A 6,562-nucleotide genomic window follows, 5' to 3' on the forward strand; every position below is an offset into this window, starting at 1 on the left:
TAAATTGCATAAAAAATAAATGTTGTTGATTTTCATGCACAAGCTACAAACAGTTGGGACTTGGACTCCCCACTAGCGCAACCTGTCTTGTAACTAATTGATTAATAGCCGTGTTTAGGAATTCGTCTCAAGGAACCGCACTTGTTTATGCCAAAAGATAGCAGATCTTTACGAAATTTGTTTGTCATGAAAGTATTATTTTTCTTATGGAAGTCAATTTTTTTCTTTTTGGCAACCATTCCTTATTGGAGAGTTCTTTTCAATAAAAATTTTCGTAAGAAAGTGTCACATTTCTTTGTTTTCCTTTTCCCTAAAGACAGTTAAAGTTTTTCTTGTTTAATTATAAAGGGAGAAGGCGAAAGATCAAAATGCCCTTTGTGTTTAATCTGAATTTTGTCTGTTTAGTCAGAATATTGTGTGTTCGAAATCATGAATTCGATGTTGATTATTTGAAATATATTTATTGAAAGATCAAAGATTGGTTAAAAGACAAAAATAATGAAATTGTCAATGAGTAATGAACTCGTCAAGACAGTTAGCTATGAAAACTTTAGTTCTTGTGCTGATTTTTGTGTGATTATGAATGATCCTTTTTGAGTTAGGTCTCCTTTATTTATAGCATACTTTTTTCTTTTTCTTTCTAAGTCGGTATATCTTCCTTTGACCGCCTTTATCTAACTGGGTAGAGTACGGTCGACTTGATGGCCAAGAGATATAATCCATCTCCAATAAAAAGTCTCCTCAATTTATTGTGAGAAACAAAGTCGATCTCAATGAATTACCAGGAATGAATTTTGAAAGTAAAAGAATTTGGCTTGATTTGTCTTTCAAATGCTGCCAAGCTTTCATATCAGTGTTTCCTAAGGGCTTCGTTAGTTTTCCCCAAACTAGTTATCTGGAAATTTGGTTATCAATAGGTACTAGGTGTTTTTCTGCACCATAAATTTTTTTTAAATCTAACTTATATTTAAAAATAAATTTAATTAAATATTATAGATTTTACTATTCTTTTACTAATATTTAATATAGATTTGATATATATTAAATCAATTTGTATAAAACTAATAAAAATGATACAAAATTGTATAATTATCAAAAATTTAGCATAAAACAATATTTATAAAATTTGTAGATATATAAGAAACTAGTGATCTTACGATTAGATATTTAAATTTTTAAAAAATTATAGAAATTTTTGAAAGCTTTAATAATACAAATTGTATAATTATACAAAAATAATAATATTTTGAAATTTGAAATGTTATATATGAATATATTTATTTTATAGATGATTTATGAGCTATTACCATATTTAAAAAAAAGTTTACCAAAAAAAATATATAATTATTACCATATTCTAATAAGTTTGCCAAAAATATAAATCAACAATAAATGAAATTATCCATGTCATATTTTTCTGGAAGCCATGTCATCAATTTCAGTAGTTATGTCATATTTGTTTTGTTAAATTGATTATAGAGAGGACATATGGCAAAATCACTTCGCAAATATAGTCTAGAGGGTGTGTACCATTGGTCCAATCCTTAAATCGGCCCTCTGGTTTTATCTTGGAAAGTGGAATTGTGGTCTCCTCAAAATGCGGGAACGTGGCATCGCCAGGTTTATAGACATAATGATAATCTTTCTTCGGGTATGAATAGTGACCAGGGAACGGCGAGCAATAATGCATTCTCTGACGTTCCTAAAAAAAATTACCATTCACAAAGAATAGTAATTCCCTTTCATTCCCTTTTTTGTAGAGAATTAAAGAACAAAAATATTCCTTGTTAAATTTGATAAGAAACAACCATTCCTTTTTATTCCTGCTATTTTATTCCCGTACATTCCTTTTTTATTTGTTCCTCTTGTTTTTCGGATGGTCACCAGTCAGATCCTTCGTCTTCTGCACCGTATCATTATAAATATGAGACTCCTCTCCTTATTATCTTAATTCCCCTAATGATCAACATAGTTTTCTCTCTCATCCTCTCTCTTTCCTTCGCCTTTTTTTTAACTTACTTCCAGATCTACCACTATATATTTAGTAATTTCTCCGATTTTCTCCAAGTTCTTCATCCATTCTTCAACATAAAATGTCTTGTATAAATAAATGTTCAAGGAAAGAGAAGGAAATTGCTACTGCGGCGAGTTCGGATTAGCTACTGCGGCGAGTTCGGATTCAGAAGAATCTGGAGCTTCCAGTCTGACTAACGACCTAGTAAGACGACATTAGGGAGTTGTGATTGATACAGATTTTCTAGATTATGCCCAACTGGCTGTAATTCAATACGTTTCGGGCTGAAGGAGAATGAAGTCGATGACAAGGAGATGCCAACAAGGAAGTCGGTCATCAATCTGAAGCGACCTTCTTGGCATCCCTGATACACTAAAATTGATTTTTTACTATTGCAAACTAACAGTGGTTGTTGTAATACTTTATATTCAATTCCAGAGGACCGTTTCTACACTTTATTCTTATGGGTTCAATATCAAGCTAACACAATTTATTTCATTCAAATAAAAGAATTCAAAATAAACTAGCCAGTAACCGAGTTGAAATGGGTTGGTTTTCAGATTATAAAAGATCTTAATCTAGGGTGAAAGATCGAGTGTCAAACGATCATGATCCAAACATCTATTCAATGGTTATCTATCCGTGAGTCTATAACTCGAAATACACAAATAGATCGATCCACTTTCATGGCATCTCCCCTTTTTTTTCCAAGTGATCTCAATACTTAAATATCATTTGGATTAAAACAAGATGATAAACATTATTGCTCAGATTCAATTACTTTACAATTTTTGCTAACATCTACTTTCGCTGGTTAGAGACAAGCTGTCCATTCATGTTGTTTCTAGCAACCTAAACACTTTTGATGATTAGATTAAACCTAGTTTCAAATACTAAGTGATCAGTTTAATGCAGGCAATAAGCGTAACCATGAATTGAGACAATCAACAATTACCTAATTTTTGTTTAGCTCATCAATCTAACACCCTAGACAAAGCAAGCTGGCTACTCAGCCATTAACAAAGAAAATACATAGACAAATAATGAAGAAAATATGAATAACGATTGCAAAAAGAATGAAATAGGGTTCAGGGATTCTGCTCTACATCAAGAGAGAGAGTATCGATCATTCTCCCTTACAAGGTGGCAAATCGCAAGTATCTCCTTAGTATGTGTTCTTTGTAAAAACTGAAGTAGTTCTAAAAACTAAATGAAACATTTCATATATAAGAGGTCACGGGCGGGTGGGAGAAAGAGAGGGATCCCTAGGGCAAATCCATGATTTTTTGGTAACTTCCTTAAAAGTCTCAGGCTAAGGAGCAGCTGCTCCATTCTTAATTCGGCTGCTCTGTTCTGAAATCTCCAAATTGCACTTTTTCTGCATACTTCCCTGGAAATGCTCTACAACCTACTCCGGACCTGTAATGGCTCGAAAATGACTAAAACGAATCGATAAAAAATTGAAAGCACTTTAAGAAAACTATATACAATTTGTCAAAAATGCAATATATCAATCCCAACCAATGACCCTTTATCTTCAGGCCTTATTCCAATCAGGCCATGTAAAGACGATTACTTTATTTACCAAAATGAGATCCCAAATGAGGACGTTAGATCTGTCGGTCATTGAAGGCCAGAATTACAAGAACCTTCTACTAACTATGTCTAAAAAGAACTCATATCTCTTCTGAATGCTGGTACCAACTTCACTTTTCTGATCCTAAACCTGACCAAATGACATGGGCCCCACTAGTCAGATATGCGTGCATCTATGAATCATGATTCGAGAAGGATGACAAACTATGGCTCCACATCCCCATCTCATCAACTCATACTGAAACAGGCGTGAGGTCGCCCTTTCTCAATTGCGATTGTATTGATGGTAGTGGTTGCCAAGACCAACGTGTCAATGTATTCTACGGTCTTTGTTAGTGTTAGGTATGAAAAAAATATTTGTCTTTGTAGGGCCTGTTGTCCATTTTCTGGTCCATCCGTCTCTGAGTAGGGCTCTCAGATCAGGTCTAGAGTGGGTTGAAATCTGCCCCCAACACTCGTTATAGCAGATCCTGAAGTATTTTAACTGGTTCAACTGTACACCTAATATTTACATCTTTAAACATCTTCATTCCATACAATTTTATTTGAGGTTCTGATACATTAAAATTGTGTCTTTACTACTGCAAGCTAACAGTGGTAGATGTCGTATTTGAGATTCAATTCCAGAAGACCGTTCTTACACTTTATTTCTATGAGTTCGATATAAAGCTAAGACAAATCGATTTAATGAAAATAAAAGAATGTAAATAATCAAGTGACAGAAGGTGATTTGGTTTGGTTTTCAGATTATAAAAAGATACCAAGTCTAAGGCGATGGATCGGGTGTCAAGCGATCATGAGCCAAATAACTATTCAAGGATTAATTCAAAACAAGTCTAGAACTCGAAATACACATGAAGATCGATCCATTCTTGTGGTATCTCATCTTTTATCAAGCAATCCTAATGTCTAAGTTGTCGTTTGGATTAGAATATGATAACAAACATTATGCTTGGATTCGATTGGTTCACAACACGCACTAACATCTACTTTCGCTTGTTAGGGGCGAGTTTCTCATTCAAGTTATTTCTAGCAACCTAAAACACTTTTGATGAATAGATTAAACCTAGAATCAAACACTAAGTGTACAGTTTAGTGCAAGCTTTTAGTTCAACAATGAATGGAGACAATCACACCAATAACTCTTATATGTATTTATCTCATGGAACTCGACACCCTAACACCCTAGACCTAACTACTGACTACTAAGCCATGAACAGAGAAAACAAATAGATAATAGATGAAGAAAACATGTTTGAATCAATAATGATAAGCAAAGAGGGTTTAGAAATCTTCTCTAAAGGGTGTAGAGATTTTTCTCCCTCAAAGTTACAAAGTATCAATCTCTCTCTCTCTCTCTCTCTCTCTCTCTCTCTCTAGGTTAAACCCCAAAATATTGGAATTTTTCTTTAAAATCTCAGGCACTGGAGCGGCTGATCCATTCGACTGCTCCATTCTAAAAATCTCCAATTTGTGTTCTTTTCCGCCTCTTTTACTCCAAGTGGTCCACATTCCAGTAAAGGCAACTCAAGACATGTAATGATACGAACTAGACTAAAAAACTCGATAAAACTTAAAATCACCTTTAAAACATTGTTATAATGTGCCAAAAACACGATAGATCAGGTTCGTCTGTTTCTCTCTCTCTATTTCAGAGCTTAGCTCATTTTTCCAGCCATCTTACTATCGCAAAACTATTTTTTATTTTCTCTTTACATCAAAGTGCTATTAAAATAGCAGAATTTGGTGTCACTCAGTCACTCCTTTCTTTTGGATTTGGTGTCACTCAGTCATTCTTCAAAAATCATCATTCCATCATGTTTTATTGTTTTTTACTGGCTGATGATTATGTAAAAGACTTGCCCGTTAAAAACAGATTTATCAGTTTCATTATTTTCTGTCCTTTGTAGACAAATCTCCAAATTTTCAGATGTAAGTGAAATAAATAATGGACTGCAGCGAACCTAACATATATTTTCTTCTACTAACAAAAGGCGAAGACGAAGTGGAGATAGTGCTTGCTTTGTATTAACTGATTAAAGTCTGAAAATCCTCTCTTCATCTTTTTTGTTTGTTTGTTTGCTAGTTCTTTCTACTTTTCCTTTTCTCCCACTCAAACCCTTATCTAACCCTTGTAATCGATTAATTTATCTTTTAAAAAAAATATGTAATGAATTTTATGCTTCACCGATTTTGCTGAATCTATTTTTTAAAGTTTTGCCTTTTTTGATAGATGATAGTCTCGACAACACAGATCTTTGGTCATTCAACAAACAACCAGTTAAAATCAGGTTACCAGTGTTGAGACTCATGGCTGATATAGGTCAACCTAGAACAAGAATCAAACACACAAAACAAACTCGTCGACTTAGAAGGACGCGGAACAACTAGAAAATAAAGACACAAGCAAATATTTGTTGGGTCCCTCCTAGATGGAGAGGACCAATTGGGGTGAACTTAAGTAATTAATGATGTTCCCCTTTGCACTGTAGACTCACAATAATAGAGTTTAGAGAGAGAGACAAAAGAGAAAAAAGGAGAAAAAGAGAGAGAAGGAGAAAACTCGTAAGGTGATTTCAAGACTGGATTTGGAGGGTCAAACGGATCCTGATCGGGCTGATATTTTGTGGGAAGCTTCTTCAGTCAGTGGGTTAGAGGTTCACCGAAGGGATTTGGATTTCAACGGTTGGATCTTCTGTTGTCTGGGTTTTCTTGAAGCTGGTCGCCATAGTTCTTCAGCAGAGCAGTCTTGGGTGTTTGGTAAATCCAACGGTGAGATCTTCTCTTATTGAGCTGAAATTTGGCAGAGGTATTGTCGACTTGTTTATCTTGGATTTGTACGGTTGGATTAGTTTCTGGAAGCCGGAATCTTTGTGAGCTGAGGTCGTTTGGTTGCTGCCGGTTTTGAAGCTTTGTGTTGCTCTCTTGTTGTTGTTGTTTGTGTTGGAGATA

This window comes from Brassica oleracea, chromosome C3 (assembly GCF_000695525.1).
Source record: "Brassica oleracea var. oleracea cultivar TO1000 chromosome C3, BOL, whole genome shotgun sequence".
Classification (NCBI taxonomy): domain Eukaryota; kingdom Viridiplantae; phylum Streptophyta; class Magnoliopsida; order Brassicales; family Brassicaceae; genus Brassica; species Brassica oleracea.